This window comes from Sphaerodactylus townsendi, linkage group LG04, assembly GCF_021028975.2.
Source record: "Sphaerodactylus townsendi isolate TG3544 linkage group LG04, MPM_Stown_v2.3, whole genome shotgun sequence".
Taxonomy (NCBI): domain Eukaryota; kingdom Metazoa; phylum Chordata; class Lepidosauria; order Squamata; family Sphaerodactylidae; genus Sphaerodactylus; species Sphaerodactylus townsendi.
In genome coordinates, this window is record NC_059428.1 from 78,397,184 (window position 1) to 78,415,822 (window position 18,639).

Genomic DNA, 18,639 nt, shown 5'->3' on the forward strand with positions numbered 1-18,639 from the left:
CATGAATAAGATGTCCTGAGGACCTTAAAAAGGTGTCTTGTGAAGGAATTCCACACAGCTTTCTCCCCAAGATATCCTCAGGATGCCTTATTTCTGCTCAAGTTGTCTTTTGTTGAGAACACTTTAAAGTGCACCTTTTCCCCATAAGTCAACTGCAAGATGTCTCCTCCCTGGCTGTATGGAATGCAGAGCTCGAGAGACATCTTATTTTCATGTCCAACTGTTTTGGTCTCTGACCAGTTTCACCCTCAGTTGGTGCCCAACATTTTGTGTGCATCTGAAGAGATTCTCTGTGCATCCATTTGCTAAAGATTGCTACAGGATGTTTGCTATGCAGATACTGGGTTCCTTTTCAGCCTGAAAAGTACATAGTTGAACTCAGCTTGTCCTACTGATTCCAGCCATACATAGTTTTTCTTTTCTATTTTACCAAGGAGCTATCTTTGTAGCTACACAGACACGCAGAATCTTAGCCAGTTGGAAGATGGGTCTACTGCTCATTGAAAAGCAGTGGGTAGACCTGCCATCCGAGGACCATCAGTTTTCCTTTCTAGTTTCTTCTTTCTAGTTTTACTTTCTGGGCATAAAGAAGAAACTAATTTGGTCCACGGAGGGCAGATCTACTCAACGCTTTTCAGTGGGTAGTATACCCATCATCTCAGCAGCTAAGATTATCTTATGTGTGTCCGCTATGAAGATAGCTCCTTAATTAAATATATATATATGTAGCTGGAATTGGCGGGATGAACTGATTACACCTATGTACTTTTGAGGCTAAACAGTGCCCAGGACTGGTGGCATATTTACCTAGGGACATGAGGTACCCTGTGTCCCCGGGCGCCCCCCAGTGGAGGGCACAAAAATTTCAGGGTCATTTGTGTGTTCTTTGTATTTTTAGTGTTTTGTTCAGTTTTTGGCCAGCAGGGGGCACAGTTTTTAGGCTAGCAGCACCAAAATTTCAGAGATTTTTTAGGAGACCATCCTGATGATAACACCCAAGTTAGGTGAGGTTTGGTTCAGTGGGTCCAAAGTTATGGACTCTCAAAAGGGGTCCCCTCATCCCCCAATGTTTCCAGTGGGTGGTATCATTAGGATAGGTTTGATAAAGTTTGGTTGAGGGGTCCAAAGATATGGACCCCCAAAGGGAGTGCCCCATCCCCCATTGTTTCCAATGGGAGCTATAGGATATGGGGCTAAACCTTTGAGGGTCCATAACTTTGGACCCCCTGAATAAAACTTCACCAAACCTGGGTGGCAACATCAGGAGAGTCTTCTAAAGATACCCTGAAAGTTTGGTGCTGCTAGCTTAACAATTGCACCCCTGACAGCAGTCACCCCCAAATTTCCCCAGATTCCCCTTGTAAATCCACCCGCTTTGGCATGGATTTAAAGGGAGAATCTGAGGTCCCCAGTTTAAACACTGAAAGTGATGCTGTTTCAGGGTGGGGGATAATCCACCCCAAAACACCATCACTTTCAATGTTGTTTTAACTGGGACCCCAAATTCTCCCTTTAAAGTGTATTTAAAAGAAGAATCTGGGCTCCCTAGTTTAAACACCATTGAAAGTGATGCTGTTTGGGGTTGTTTTTCACTTGAGGTGTTTTGTGAGAAATGATGCTGACATTTGTTTGGTAAATGTTTTGCTCGGGGTGATTTGTGAGAGATTTACACGCTTAATACCCACTTGCACTGGCTTGGAGCTGTTTCTCAGGCTAACAACCTACCTGATAGGGTTGGTGTGAGGACAAAATCAGGAAAAAGAGTTGATGGGGAGAGAAACATGTATGTTTTGCTGGGGGTGAGAGGTGTTTTGTGACCTGGTGTAAAAATCATTGTTTGGTCGTGGTGGGGGAGGGTAGCCGCCCATACGGGGTCCCTGGGCTCCATTTTGCCTAGATATGCCTCTGCCCAGGACTGAAGCCTGCAGAGCAAAAGTCCTGGGGAAACCTTCAGCAAATGAAGGAAGGGAGAATCCTGTCAGCTGCACACAAAATGTTGGCCAAAAGCTGGGGGTGAAACTGACCAGAGAGAAAAAGGTCAGGTGGGAAAAAGCCTCTCTTCCTTTCAGATGCCTTTGCTGTTCAGAGCCAAACCAGCAGCAGGCTCTTGGAGGGCTGGTGGCACAACCTGTGCCAAGGCACCACTGCTCCACCAGTTGGGAAGGGCTGTTGTGGGTGTTGGCGAGAGGGCCAGCAGAGCACAAAGGTGTCACTGCTGTTCCAACTGGGAAGGGCTGTTGGGGGTAGGTGGGGTGGGCAGGAGGTTTTTGGAGGGTGGTGGAGCAGCATGCACCAAGGTGTGGCTGCTCTGCTGGCTGAGAAGTGCTTTTGGGGGTGGGGTGGGAGGGTCTCAGAGGGCCAGCGGAGCAGTGTGTGCCAATGAGCCACTGCTTCACCAGCCCGGAAGGGATATAAGGGATGGTGGGCAGGGATGGGAGGCTTTTGGAGGACCAGCAGACTAGTGTGCACAAGGACTTTGTGAGTCCTGCTCACCAATTAGTGGAGGGTTCATCGTCATAACATTCCATTCCTTAGACAATTATAGAATATATATTAACTCTGCTTTTAATATTTTAATATGTGTGTGTGTGGGATGTGTGTTTGTGTGATTTTCATGGTTTTAAATGTGACTTTGTAGTGTATGTTTTAAATTGCTAGCAGCTGAATGGCCTGTGTCAGGGCAGAAAGGCATGATACAAATTTTTGAATAAACAAATGAATAAAAGCAACCAAAGTAGGTAGAACCAATACAAAGACCTTCTGATGAAAAGGTACTGATTTGTTCTGTCTCTATATTCATTTAAAGGTCTGCCTACTTTTCTGTTTGTTGTTTTTTTAGTCAGCTTTGTTCTGTCTGAACTTTCTGTTTCCTATTTTGTATTTACCAAGTAAATAGTCATAACGAGTAGAAACTAACACATTTGCTAGTTTTCAGTTTCTGTATGTATTCTATTACCACACTTTCCTATTGTCAATCATAATTCCTCCTTATTGAAAAATAAAACTGGGAGAAAACACTTGAATTATTCAAAAACAGGAAACTTCAGAGCTACATTTAAGGAAGTGGGTGTAGTCTGTAATCTCTATTTTAATATGCAACCAGTTATTGCAAATGGTAATAGCACAATGCAAAGGATAAGATTAATATCATTCACAAAGTTGTTTCTTTGAATAGCTTCAGGGGAATGAAATAAACCACAGTACATCACTGTCCTCATAATGAGATCATTCTGCTGGATAAACAAGCTCCCCGCAGACCATACCTGCTGATAGGACAAAGCAAACCAAATATTTAACCATTCTGAGGATCTCTGCCTGCCATTATTCAGAACTGCATACACTGTTTTCAAGGAAATTTTTGATTCAGAGCTAATAACTTCTGGGTCTGTTGCTGCAACCTAGCTTAATAATATAGCTTCAGTTCAATTACTGGCTTCTATAAGCTGATACGCATCTCAGAGTTCCCGCTAAAATACAAGTAATCTAAATTCCTGTTGTGTTTTACCATTACTAAAGAGCTAGGATTAGACGAAAATTTATGAATAGATTAATGTGCTAATTTACAACCATAAAAACTGACATACACATTGTCTTATATACCACTAAACAAAAATATCAAAATGTATTTATTATTTATTTATTTCTGCAATTTATACCCTACACCGTAGTCTCAGGGCGGCTCATGGAGATGAAACCCCGTTATAACATACAAAAATTAAATTCAGAATAAAAACATAGTTAAAACAATAAATAAAATCCATTAAAATACCATTAAAAATCCTCCCCATTCCCACCCCTGTGGCTGGCATCAGTGAGAGGGTCTGGGGGGGGGGGGTCAACCACAAAAGGCTGAAAAGTTTAATGTTCTCAAAAGCACTGCTGTCATGTATTAAACTGTTTCCATACGCATAAAGTGTAATTTAACAAAGAGAGAAAAATAATTGAACATTTTAGTAATAAATAAATTTTGAGGCTGTGTCTGGTCCTCAGCAGCTGTGTGTCATAAGGACTGGTAAGAAAATAAACCCACAGAAATCAAAGTTTGAAAAGAGCTTTTCTGGACAGCATAGGTATCTGACCAGGGTGTCCCCTTCAAGAGAGGTACACCCACCCCATACAAAAGATAAATTTTACTGTACTGAATTTGATAGTTCACACACAGGGTAACTCTCTAGAAGAGTCACACCTTAACCAGAGAAAGACTTCATTCTTATAGATACAAAGAATACCGGTAAATACGTCACATAATCATACCTGTATACAAATCCCACATCATCATTTCCCATACATGTGTTTTCTGCATGATCATTAACATCCAGTTGGATAGTCTACCTCTATCCTACGTGTCACAAATGCTGCATGTTTTCTCCTCGTTTCCCTCTGCCCATATGCAAAGGGCTGCAATAAACTAGATTCTGTTTTTCTGATTTTTCAAATCCAGGTAGTAAGTACATTCCTAAGTATTTGTTCCCAGAGAGAGATACCTCTCCAGGGTATACAGATTTTACATACATTCCTTAGAATCATAAAACTTCCCTGTTCCCAGTTGGAAAATGATTTCACTTTAAAACATTAAAATATGATTTTAACCCATAAACCATTTGATTCTACTAGAATTGAATTATAGTAAAATACAAGTAATATAAATCTCTTATTATCATTTCAGTGTTCATTAAATATGGAAAAACACTTTTCTAATTAACTAATCATATTCATTTCTATTCTAACCTCTGCTCTCTTTATTGCCCATATAGCTAGTTCTTAAAAACAAAGTTATAAAGTGTATGTCTTCTGTCATGTATCTGAAGTGACCAGATCTTAAAGATTTTAATATTTAGCTTTCCTGCATGACTACTGACAAGCTGCTGACATGCAGGTCTCTATACACAGAAATTCCATTTTGATTTTACAAATCCTTGGTTCATACGAACTCCATATTCCTTGGTATCAAATACAATTTTTAGACATTTGGCCCATTTCCATAAAATAAATAAAGAAATAATAAGACACCTTTATTGTAGATCTAATTCTCAACTTGCCACCATGTGTGGATTAATAGATCAGCAAAACTGAGCCAAGGACTGATAGCATTCATCTACAAACATGAAGAAAATTCCAAGTTTGTAGAAAAATCTGAAATCTCCCCCAAAACACACCAAAACATGTATATCAAAATTTCCCAAAATACTAGGGGGAAAGCACTGTAGCATTCAGAAAACAACCACTGAGCTCTCAGTCACAGTATTGGACATTGTCAGGCAACCTCAACAATATTGCAGCAGCCACCATACAGCTAGACCTGGGTCAGCACTGGTAGAAGTCACTATGTAACTGGGCCTAGCTTGGCACTGCTGGTAACCACTGCACAACTGGACCAGATTTCTCCTGGATAGATGCTTCTAGGGGTAGGGAAGGGGGGAAAGCTGAATAGAGGGGAATAGATGAAGGTAGGTTGGGTGGTGGGTGGGTGGGGAAAAAGGAACAGGAAAAGGGGAGAGACTATTGAGGAAACCGTGGAAATGAAATAGCAAGTAGTAGAGGTGGGAATGTAGAGGAAAATGGGTTGCCCCAACAGGTCCTCTGATTGTCTTTATACTAATGCAGAGGAGTTAGACCTGGAGTTAGTTTGCTACTCCTCTCTTAAATCAATTTGTCAAGAAAGACCACCTGGAGCCACACCACAGTAACATCAAGACTATACCACTGTGATGCACTGTACATTACTCTCTCCTCAAAATCCGTTTCAAAACTCCAGTTGGTGCAGAATGCCACGGCTATTATCAAGAGCTGGATTGAGCGCACATATTATTCCCATGGCTCACAAGTCACTTGGATAAATTATTATAGTCTATGCTACTGTGCATAACTTGCTGAAATTAGAATCTTGCTATGGAACTTTGCATCATTTAACGTGTCATGCTAATACTTATGCTGTGCTTCAAATCTCTTTTGAGACTTCTGATAGGTTCTACAACCCTAATTCTTATTGCATGGTTTATTTAATGTCCCATCCTGAAGGTTGGATTGACTCACACTGTTGGTCCCATCTGTGGGGGGTGGGGGGGGCAGAATCTGCTGTTGGTAGGAGAGCCAGGCCGCACCAGCAGATTCACCCTCCCTATGGCACTTTCCCTCGCCCCTGGCAAAGGGGCAAATTTGCTGACATGCAGCCACTACAGCCCTCTCTTGTAGTGGGACACCACACTGGATGCCATCCAGTGTCCCAGTGTAGCAGAGGCAGTTTGGGAGCATAGTCAGTTCCCACCCAGCCATCGCCCATGTTGCACCAGTAGCTGAGGCTTTAGACTTATGCCACCTTTTCAGTGGCATAAGTCCATTAAGCCCAATAGTTTTCAGGCAGTGGGGAGGTTTTTTCACATTTGTGCCTCTCTCTGCTGCCAGAAAACCTCTCTGGAAGTAACAGGCCAGTGCAGCTATGGCCAGGCACCTGGCCTGTTTCATAGGGCTGCCTATATACAGCTTGAGCCAAGTGAGAAAGGCAGATTATAAATAAGGTAAATAAATAATAAAACAATAATAATCACTGGTGTTCCTGCCTAGGGACATGGGGTACCCCTTGTCCCCGGGCGCATCGATTGGGGTCACGTGGGGGCGCCAAAACATCCTCCTACAGAGCGAGGGATTGAGAAAAGCCTTAGAAAGCAGGCACTGAAGCAGCGGACTGCTCCCAGTGCCTGTCGTAGCCCCGCCCACTCTGTACGGTGGCCTGGAGTGTCCAGGGGGCGGGGGAGAAGTCCCACTGGGCTCCCAGGAGCAGGACTGGGGAGCTCCGCCTCCCCTCCCTCTAACCCAGCATGCCTTATTCGCCTTAAGTGTGGCATTACTCAGAAGCCTTCTCCCCGGCAGCTGGGCGCCGGCAGGCACAGGAAAAGGCCAGCTGAGCAGGGAGCCCAGAAGCAGCAGTAGAACTAAAGATGATGCTGATGTTTTCTTGGTAAACCTTCAGATGGGGGGTGACTTGTGAGAGATTTACATGCTTAAAAGTTAATTCCCCTTGCACTGGCTTGGAGCTGTTTCTCAGGCTAGCAGCCTACCTCACAGGGTTGGTGTGAGGACACAATTAGGAAAGTGGTGGGGAGAGAGCCATGCCTGTTTTGCTGGGGGTAGGAGGTGATTTGTGAGAGAGGATGCTGACGTTTGCTTGGTAAACCTTCAGATGGGGGGTGACTTGTGAGAGATTTACATGCTTAAATACTAGGGAATTTAGGGCGGCACCCTTGATGAGCTGGTAGAGGGCTGGGATAACAGGCTCTCTGAAGCCATTGAGGCTGTCGCGCCAAAGCGCCCTCTCCGCCCCCGCACCAGACTGGCTCCTTGGTATACTGAGGAGCTGCGACGGATGAAGCAGGAACTGAGACGGCTGGAGCGTGTGTGGCGGCGGACCCTTGACGAGGAGACAAGACACTCGTATCGGACGTTTATGAGATCCTACGAGGGTGCCGTGAAGGCTGCAAAGAGGGTATTTTTTGCTTCCTCTTTAGCAGAAGCTAGCTCGCGTCCAGCACAATTGTTTAGGGTGATCCGGTCATGCTAATCTAATTCCTCAGCTATGGATCCTAAATTGTGAGAAATTGGCTGTAAGCTGTGAGACATTCATGACTGAGCTACTTCATCGGATAACAAAGTGTTGGCTCTTCGGCCAAACCCTTACCCGCGACAGTTGATACAATAAGTGAACTAGAGGCCCCTTGGCCGCCTTTGGGTCCTCAGTCTCAGACCACTTCGACCGACTTTGACCCATCAGATGTTGACAGAACACTGGCAGCTGTACGGTTCATACCACATGTTCTTTTGACTCCGCGTCCCTTCCTGGCTGAAATTTGTGAAAGCCAGCGGGGAGGAGCTGCGGAGCCACCTGTTGGATATTATCAACAGCTCTCTTGAGCAGAGGAGCTTTTCCGGGTTACGGCTTAAAGCAGGGCAGTGGTCCATCCAGCTCCTGAAAAGACCGCTTCTATTGTTAGATCCTGAGGATCCGACCAATTACAGCTTCCAGTTTCTAATCTTACCATTCCCTGGAGCAAGCGTAATTGAGCCGAAGCGGTGGCATGGAGCAGCTTCCAGCGTATGTTCTGGATGAAGCACACGTGTTGGATCCCTTCCAGTCCGGTTTCCGTGCTGGCAATGGGACTGAGACGGTGCTGGTTGTCGTTAATGGACGAACTCCGGCTTCCGCACTTGGACAGAAGGTGGGTCGGCGCTGCTGGTGTTGTTGTTAGATCTCACCGCGAGCTGTTCGAAGCATGGTAGAATCCACGACCTTTTGGTCCACCGCTTCGCTGATATCGGGGTCTGCGGGTCAGCTCTTGGATTGGCTGGCCTCTCATTTTCTCCGGTGACCGGGGACTGCAGGTAACATCGGGAGGTGAGAACTCCAGGCGCTACCCCCCATTGAATGTGGGGTGCCGCAGGGGCTTATCATCCTCCTTCCCCGGATGCTTTTTAATATCTACATGCTTCCCCTGGCAAGTTTAGTCCGGAGTTTCGGCGCCGCGGTGCTATCAGTACGCCGATGACACTCCAGCTTCGTGTTCACGATGGAGGGCGGCAGCCTCGGCAGCGGCCCCTGGAGCTCTCCAGTGCTGTTTAGAAGCCGTAGCTGGGTGGTTGAGAGCAAGTCGGGTTGAAGCTAAACCCTGCAAAGACGGAGGTCCTGTGGTTGGGACGTAGGGAGAGACCGGTGGACTCTTTGCTTTCCGTGCAAAGCTAAACGGCGCAGGTCTTACATCTAACCTCGACTGTTAAGAGCTTGGGCGTGGCTTTGGACCCGACATTATCAATGGAGGGCCAGGTCCACTCAAACTGCTCGAATCGCTTTTACCATCTGGCTGACAGAAGTGCAGACAATTAGCCCCGTGATCTGTCCCGGTTCTGAGCCTAGGCCACAGTGATCCATGCAACGGTCACCTTCTAGGCTGGATTATTGTAACTTGGCGGCTCACGGCTGGCCTGCCTCTGTCTGTGATCCGGAAATTGAAACTTCGTTCAACCATGCGGCAGCCAGACTCACTTTACAGGGAACAGGCTAAGTTGGGACCCGGATTACTCCGGTCCCTATACCACCATCTACACTGGCTGCCCATCGAAGTTCGGGCCATCTTCAAAGTGCTGGTCTTGACCTTTAAGGCCATTAGCTGCATTGGACCTACATTATTGACTGAGGGGATCGCATCTCCCCGTGCACTGCTCCTCTACTAGGGCCCTCCGGCTCACGGAGGAGCCAAGTTGCTGGAAAATCCCTGGCCCAAAAAAAGATCCGGCTGGCATCAACAAGGGCCAGGGCTTTTACTGCCCTGGCCCCTACCTGGTGGAACAGGCTCCCCTAAAGGAGACTCAGGGCCCTCAAGGGACCTTCAGAGTTTCCGCCAAGATGGGGCCTGTAAAAGCGGACCCTATTCCGCCAGGCTTTTGGCCAGCCGGGATGACCATCTGACCCCCATACCATCTTGGTCTCCCGTGGGCGGGAATGGGGTTGGGATAAGTCGCCATCTGTAAACTGTAAATTGTAAATTTTAAATTGTTTAAATTCTATTAATTTAAAATTGTTATAGATTGTTTTATATTTGTATTATTATGTTGATGTACACCGCCCTGAGCCCTTCGGGGGAGGGCGGTTTAAAAATGAAATAAATAAATAAATAAATAAAATAAAAGTTAATTCCCCTTGCACTGGCTTGGAGCTGTTTCTCAGGCTAACAACCTACCTCATAGGGTTGGTGTGAGGACACAATTAGGAAAGAGAGTTGGTGGGGAGAAAGCCATGTATGTTTTGCTGGTGGTGGGAGGTGTTTTGTGAGCTGGTGCAAAAAATCATTGTTTGGTCATTGTGGGGGAGGGTGGTCGTCCATACCTGGGGTGGGGGGGTACCAAACTCAGATTTTGTCCCCGGGCTCCAGTTTGCCTAGATTCGCCCCTGATAATAATAATAACAAATAGTCCCTCTTCTTGGCAGCACTGCTTATTTTTAAGACTGTACAGAACCTGAATTTTATGTAGCTTAGAGATTACTTCTTTCTCTATAAACTACCACAGTATGTTAGATGTTTGGGTAAGGACCTTCCCAATTATTCTCCTTCCATGATACAAAATCAGTAGAATCTAGGGCCCTTTCCGGGAGCCTTTCCACCGGCAGAAATTATGCTGGTGGAGGAGAGGGGGCCATTTGTACAAGAGAATGTGAGCTGCCCCCACACGGAGCCGCCTCTTCTGCATCCCCCCCACTCACCTCGTCCTCCAGCGTCAGTCTGGAGGCTGCAGGGACCCGCCCATGCTGCCCTCTTACCTCCAGGGGTCAGAGTGTTACTGCGATTTGCCAGGTAACAATAAGTGATTTTAGCTCAGCAACTTAATGAGGCGCAGAAAGCAAGCGTTCTTCAAAGCAAAAGGATTTTATTGCAGATGGTGGTCACAGCTCGATCAGGAGAGAATCACGCTCTTGCAACGCAGTGCAAGAACTTTTATTCCCAAACTTCAAAAGGGGGCAAAGGGGAGGAGAGGGGGCAAGTCCCTCACCCAAAACACCAATAATGAAACAAAACAGTTTACAAACAGAATACAATTACACTTTTCTGAATGGGAAACCCAAATCTCACTGTCAGGCGTCTTCCCGTGTGATTTTGCAATGGTCCTGAAGGGAAAGCAGAAAGTGTCTATTGTCTGCGAAATCCAGATGGGCTCGCTGCCACACCCATCTATCTCCTATCAGGTGGCTGCACCTTTCAGTGATGCCCTAAGGCTCCCGCCTTGCATTGCTGTAACAAAAGGAAAGTTCAAACTGTCCAATAGTGGTTCCTGCATGTCTTCCAACGGATTGGTGACCCTTGGGTGCCAGCAGCAGATTCGATTTGTAAATCCAAAGATAGTCGTTGTCCTTATCAAAGGGTTGGCTGGGCGTTGGTCTGAGCTGCATTCCAGAGCCAACTTCCTTGTCCCTTAATATCAGACCTTAACTGGCTATTGCTTTTACTATCAGACACAAATTTCAAAAATAACATTTCTAACTTAAACATTAGAGAAACCTTAAAGGATAACACATGTACTTATACTTATAGGAAGACCTCCCAAATACTTATTGGCATGGCTTTCTTAAATCTAACAACAACAAAACCTTAAGCTAATTGAAGAACCTAACTAATACTAACATCCTAAGCTGCAGGCATATTCTAAATTCAACTTAAAAGGGGCATTTATTACATCCTAGAATGACACAAACACAAGGGAAACCGTATAGCGTTGGCACAATCATACATATACATTCTTTGTGAACCTTATGAAGGCTTCTGAACCACACAAGTCTCCACGTCCGGGCATGAAGCCAGTGTAGCCAGGCAACCTGTCTTCAGGAAAATATTTTGTTTATTTTCCTGGCGGTAACAAGAGGGCAGCATGGGCAGGTCTCAGTGGGGGGGACAGGAAAGTGGAGTCTTCAGCGCGGTGCTGTTCGCACCACGGCAATGGGAAGGTAGCACTTTCCAAAAACGTCCCTCGGGAAGGGAGGTGGAAAGCGGCACCTTAATGCCACTTGGGACCACCTGTGCGAACAGCTCCCCAGGGACCAGTGTTTTTCTGTCCCTGGGCCGCTGTTTTTGGCCCCACGCGGAAAGGGCCAAGGAGTGGAAAAACTATGTAACACAAGGGCACTTGAGCTATGAAACAAACAGAGTTGTGGCAACTCTGTCCTTATGACTTTTAAATGAGGTACAATTCATATTTAGGCAGCTTTTTAGAGTAGGAGCAGCAGTGGCATAGTGGCTAAGAGCAGGTGCACTCTTATCTGAAGGAACCGGGTTTGATTCCCAGCTCTGCCACTTGAATTGTGGAGGCTTATCTGGGGAATTCAGATTAGCCTGTGTACTCCTACACACGCCAGCTGGGTGACCTTGGGCTAGTCACAGCTTTCCGGAGCTCTCTCAGCCCCACCTACCTCACAGGGTGTTTGTTGTGAGGGGAGAAGGACAAGGGATTGTAATCCCCTTTGAGTCTCCTATACGAGAGAAAGGGGGGATATAAATCCAAACTCTTCTTCTTCTCTTCTATTATTGGATGAAAATGTCCTTTAAATGACTAATTTCTGTCTGCTTAAATCATTGTGGTATTTCAGTGTTTTGTATTGTTTCCATTGTGTTTTTAAATTCTTTTTACTGCATTCTTATGTAAATTTACTGGAATTGTTAAATAAACCAACCAATGAATAACTTCAAGTGAGCAAGAAAATTTTACAGTTATGGTGTTCAGCAGTTTCTTTTTTAAAAAAGAAAAAGATAAAAGGAAGCATTTGAATTATTCCAACAAGATGAAAGTTTTAATAGTGGAGTTTTATGTGGAATAGTGGAAATTGCAAACCTTGGGCCCTTGTGTACTCCTTGGTACAACTAGTGATTTTTCCATAGTTTTAAGAGAACTATCTCATATCTGTTTTACCTTAGTTAGAGAAGAACTTGGAACAAAGCATGCACTTTATGAATTCACTCAACAGGGAATGTTGAAACTTTTCTGAAATATTCTTCATAATATTTATATATGTGTTTAGACAATGGCGTCCACCATCCCAAGGGTTATGACATGTCACAAAGCAACAAATCAAAATAGATATGCTTGCACATTTGCTCTCTTAGCCATATAGCACACCCGCCTACTTACTCCAAAAAACCAAACGGTGCTTCAAAAAATAAATCTCAGTGATATTACAGAGAAAATGGTGTTCTGCAGTTCAAGGACAGCTATTGCGAAAAAGCTCCATGAAAATCATTGTGTATGGCCTTGATGTGAGAGGAAAATTTGAGATAAGAAAGCATTCTAATTCTTTATGATTGGGATCAAACAGAAGGAAGATGATGTCCTTTGACTATTTGAGGTAGAAGCTATGATCTTAAATCTACAGTGATTTTAAAAGGTTATTCTGAAATGAAACTAGATGAAAGATTAGGACGTTCTTGAAGCAGTTAATTGAATTCATGTCTTATATACATTGTACGAACATATTGTATGAAAACATCTAATAGATGGCCAATGACATTTTCACATCTTACACCATCTTCCCTGTTATCCACGTACACAGTTCACAGCATGAATTAACTGGATATATTACTGGCATATACACCAAAGTACACTGTCTCTGACCCATTCTGCAGAATTCAAATAAAACATCTTTAAATGTTTAAAGAAGCATTTTGGGGTGAAAGTCCACACAGTTCCCCCTCCCCCCCCCAAAAAAAAAGTTTTGGAAGTTGTTTTATTTTTGCTCAAAACGGATTTTCCAAAAATGTGAAACTAGCAACTTTTCCCCCTGTAGTAACTTTTAAAATGTTTCCTGCTTGCTTTGTGGAGAGCAGGAAACATTTTATTTTTGCCACCCAACTTGTTACAGCTCTCACTTTTAGATTGTGAGCAGTCACACCCACCATTATCGGCTGCTTCAACCTTCTCCTTACCGCCTGCCATTTACAGAAGATTCCTATGGACGTTTGCTCTGCTTGCAGCTCACCCTCCTGCTATTTCTGTGTGTAAAGTGCATGAACAAAGTTAGTTTTGACTGATGATTCCATGCATACGTCATTTTTTCCTTTTTTTTTCAATCAGGTGTCTTCAAAGCTACGAACACATGGTATGATAATTGGTTGTGAGCTGCTCACAAACTGAAAGTGAGAACTGGAGGGGGGGGGGTGGCAATAGTGGACAAAAGAACCATTTTCCCCCCGGAACACTTTTTTCCCATGCACTGTGCAAAGGAAAAAAGCCAAAACAGCTCGTAAGACGTTTTATTTGTGTTTGTGAAATGAGGCCTCTGACAACATGAATATAATATCTGCCAAGTTTCTATGCAGGTTTGGAAATGCCATCAAGAATGCTTTATCTCAGCAACTTTTATTTATTTATGTATATATTTTAAGGTCAATAAATGTTTATAGTTTGCTGATTCTGGATGTATTCATATACAGGGTCAAGCATTGTTCTACATATACAGATTTGCTTGGAAGGATATCTTAAGCTCATTCCGCACATGCAGAATAATGCACTTTCAAACTGCTTTCAGTGCTCTTTGAATCGGTGCGGAATGGCAAAATCCACTTGCAAACAGTTGTGAAAGTGGTTTGGAAACACATTATTTTGCGTGTGCAGAAGGGGCCTTACATTGCTTGTAATGGTAGACAGGCTGAAGTGAATGTTTTCCATTGTTACTCAAGAGACCTCAGTTCGATCTGCACTGCTGCTGTCTTGCACAACCACACTCCATTGCCAAAAATACTAATACACAAGGTGCTATCAGCTACTAAACAAACTTGTACAAGGTCAGATCTTGAAAGTAACATTACCAGAGGTTGTTCAGTCACTGAAAAAATACAAGTATTATTTGCTTACTACAGCATCAAACTCACATGGCTGTTATCAGTCCTATTTTCTCCTGCATAATCTTTATGGATAATCCTCCCTTTTTCAGCAGTGGAAAAACTGGTTGGATCCAACCCGTTATGGAAAAGAAGACACTAAAAAGGCACACATTGCAAGAAAGGTCTGAGGAAAATTGGATTTGTTATAATTATATACATACATTTTAAAATCTGCTTGTCTATATATTGATCAAGGCATTCACTACAAAAATGTAAACTATAATTCCATATGTTTAACAATGCTTACTCAGTGAGTATTCAAACATCTCCACCTAAACAGCTATGTTACGTGCCACATAACACATTGCTTTAGAAAACTGGGAGAATTTCAGAAACAGAAATATGACATACGCTATCCAATGAAAAGGAAATCCTGTCAATGGCCAAAATATTAAAGCAGCTCTCTAAATTGGGATGAATAATTTTTAAGGCCATGATTCTTTTTCTCTTTTTAAAGTTATTGTCACAATTTTTAGTGTCTGGAGGTTGAACTGCACACTAGCTCCTTTTTTACAACAGGTACATAAAGATGGAATCAGTATATCTACAGCTTATCAATTAACCTAAAACAGCGATCTACAGCTTATCAATTCATCTAAAATACTGTGGGTTTAATGCTTCATTTTAACATTTGCTAAATTGTTTCATGCTACTCTGTATCTTTCATGACAAAATGCAGAAATAAAGAAACATGAAACTGAAGAGAGAACATACTTTTGAGAAGATCAGTACCCACAAGTACCACGAACCACCATGGACCCCTAGATAAAGATTCTACCTAGGCCTCCACTTGTCTCTGGTCCAAACTAAATATCATAACACAACAAATAACTTGGCTTGCTGTTACCATGAATCTGTAGTTATGAAAGCATCAGCCTTTACATCCATTAGTCCTTTTGGCAGGTGTAACTAATCAGAAAATTGACCACTAGTTTCAGGATGACTGTGGAAGTTCCAGGGCCAAAAACAAAAGACAGGGGAATATCCTGCCCCAGGTTATCACCAGACAGCCCTTGGGCTATTTGCAATGAAAGCTAAGGGTCTCTGTTTGTGGCAGGCAAAAAACATCAGAAAACAATGCTACATGTTTGAAAACTCACCATTAACCCAAGAATGATGATGGGAGTGGCAGTGCCAAGAATTAAGGGAACTAGAACATCCTGGATTATGATTTCTTAATGATAGGCAACATGTTGTAAGAGATCTTGTGTAGGAAGTTAGATTGAATCTGTTCTATAGTTGGCTTCCAGGCATGGATCCAAATTTGGACACTGTACAGAAAGTGCTGCACTACCTTTGCATTAAATACTTCCAGCGGGTGCTGGGATGAACTTACCACCGTTGAAGTTAAAAAACTTCTGAATGGGTCTAACCCAGGGGTAGGGAACCTGCGGCTCTCCAGATGTTCAGGAACTACAATTCCCATCAGCCCCTACCAGCATGGCCAATTGGCCATGCTGACAGAGGCTGATGGGAATTGTAGTTCCTGAACATCTGGAGAGCCACAGGTTCCCTACCCCTGGTCTAACCTATCTCACAGAGTTGTTACTGTGATGATAAAATTAGGGAAACAAGAATGCTATAAGCCTCTTAGTCTCCCCATTGGGGATAAAGGCAGGGTAAAAATGAACGTAATAAATGTAATATATAAATAAAAATCAGTACTCTTTCCAGTGTCAAATGTTACGAAACAAGAATGAAGTTGGTTCTGGTGGGTTTTCCGGGCTGTGTGGCCATGGTCTGGTGGATCTTGTTCCTAACGTTTCGTCTGCATCTGCGGCTGGCATTTTCAGAGGTGTATCACAGATACTTTAGGAACAAGATCTACCAGACCACGACCACACAGCCCAGAAAACCCACCAGAACCAGTTGAATTCGGCCATGAAATCCTTCGACAATACAAGAATGAAGTTGCTTGTAATTTAACAGTGCTGTCCTAAGAACTCTTTCCTAAGAGTAAGTCCTCTGCCTAGTACACTGAACTTTTTTTATCTCTTCTTTTATAACACCTAGGCTAAAAACTACATTTGATTTACATATGTCCTGCTTTTCTCCTGAATGGAGGACCCAAAATAACTTTCAACATTGTTCCCCTCTCCTTCTTTTTGACCCCAAAAATCCCTGAGAGGTAGGGTTAATCACTATACCACTCTACACCAGAAACAGCTGGCAAAAATACTGCCTGAGCAGGCTACCTTCAATTGCCTCAATTGTATCCAAGAAGCATTTTGCCAAAGGTGGGGGAAGAAGCCCACAGTTTTTTTATCCCCAAGAGTCATTTTCAAATCTATGAACTCACCATGTACACTACCATTCATGTATGTACAAAAGATACTTAAATTCTGTAAAACCAACACATATCAGGCACCAACAACCCAACAGGATGCAAACAGCTCTGAATATACAGTGGCATACATGCCAAGGGGTGACAGATAACCAAAAGAAAGGGTCAATCGTATGTCCATATGTTCAAAAAAAGATGAACCTACACGCTGGCTTCAGGAAAGCAAGGGTCACCATGGGGGGGGTGGCGTGGGGGAACAAAAAATTTCGAATAGCATAAGTTGGATGCCAACATATGCCCCATTGATATGCCCCTGAACACAAGACAAATAAGTTGGTTAGAACTATCCTGTTAAATGACTGATTAGTGCCATAACTTATTTTAATATATCTCTATATCTGTATATATATACAAATATAAATGAATAGTTTTCAGAGAATTCTATACAAGCTGCAAACGTAGCTAGCAATTTATTGCTTGTTTTGTTCATCCTCAGCATGCTCATTAAAGTTGCTTACAGGTGCCTAGCTTCATTGCCCTCACCCAGCATGATGTACAGATAATTAAAGAGTTTTGGTGATGCTGTGTAGTGTCCAAGACATTTCTTCCCTAGGTGGTATATGTGGTCCCTGAATCACCAGTAGGTGGAGCCTATTTTGATCCTATCCTCTTCCCTTGCAACACACCAGAAAGCAACTGCAACGAACACTTTTTTTCAAACAGCACAAAACAGGAATATGGATCCTTTAATGAAGCTTCTCTTTTCCAACTATGTTTACATCTGCAAACATATCCTATGCAAGTGAGAAAGCCTGTCACATGCCCTGCCTCCCCTTTCCTAAAACCTGCTACTAAACACATTAATCAGATCACTGAAATTTATGAGACAAAGAAAGATACTATCACAACAGGTCCCAATTTGATCCAAAACTCACCAAAAGCCCAGCTCAAGAACTTATTTGCCTTGCTGTAAAGAAACAAAAAGTAAGTATTTGGCTCATAAAGAGGTTCATAAGGTGAAGGTATTCTTTCATCTTCCCACATGAATAGTCTAACCCCAGCAAGTCATAATATCCCAGAGGTACATGCAACACTTACTACAGGCTCAGTTCCACTTTTACATGCCTCTGTCATGATCAGCCCCTATTTGATCCTGCCATGTTTCACCTCCCACCTTGGACATCAGCTTCTGTTCAGTCTCTCCACTCCTCCACTTAAACTGCTTTCCTTTTTCTCAGGCCTGTTATCAGCTTGTTAGCCACCTCCTATTGCAGCTCTCGCAGTAGTGTGGAATATAGGTTGTTTTGATCATAGTGTATGAAGGTGATTTCTCCTTCCAACAGACCACGGGACTAGAGAGGTGCCATCCCCCCTTGGGAACTGGGGGGGGGGGCACGGAATGACAAAATGTAGTGGTGATGTGGGGTATAATTCTTGCAATATTGGCTATGCTTAGTTCTGGCAATAAAAGTCTAAATGTTCATTTTCTGATGCTGTTTAATAATAAAGAAATAAACTGAAACCAGAATCTTGTTATTGAACAGGCTGAGATACGACAGTCCCCCATTTTTCCTGACTTAGCTGTCACTGCGACTAGGCACCTGCACATTCAGTTGGGATGAGAGTCACAGTTGCCCCTCCCCTTTATTCTCTTGGCAAATGTGATGGATCAGGGCTTTGTGGTTCACAAAGACTAGTCAGGGCAGGTTCAACATGGAAGGAGGTTTAATAAGAGAATAAAATTACACACATTTTTGGAAGAACACCCAACTAAGGATAAAATAAATCACAAATCCTCTTACCCTGCCACTTACATATCCTGTTTTGTCACTCTTGATGACAAAAAGGATAGGATATTGATTCCTGGAGTCGGCTATTGATTCTTGGAGTTTTAAGCACTCAAAGTTGATCTATTACCATGGTTCCTTCATTTGGGGTTTTGTCTGT

At 43.4% G+C, this 18,639-nt stretch overlaps 1 protein-coding gene across 5 annotated transcripts in view; it reads right to left on the reverse strand.

Moving 5' to 3' along the window:
* The window catches only part of IL1RAPL1 (interleukin 1 receptor accessory protein like 1), a 949,422-nt gene that overhangs the window by 425,095 nt on the left and 505,688 nt on the right, over window positions 1-18,639 (reverse strand). Inside the window, exon 1 of one of the 5 annotated variants that reach the window (XM_048494985.1) lies at window positions 18,495-18,566. The exons of 3 other annotated variants lie outside the window; for them this stretch is intronic. The gene's annotated coding sequence lies outside the window, so the exon portion shown is untranslated. Of the gene's footprint in view, window positions 1-14,396; window positions 14,434-18,494; window positions 18,567-18,639 lie in introns of those variants that run through there. One more of the 5 variants, XM_048494988.1, reaches the window with a different exon arrangement.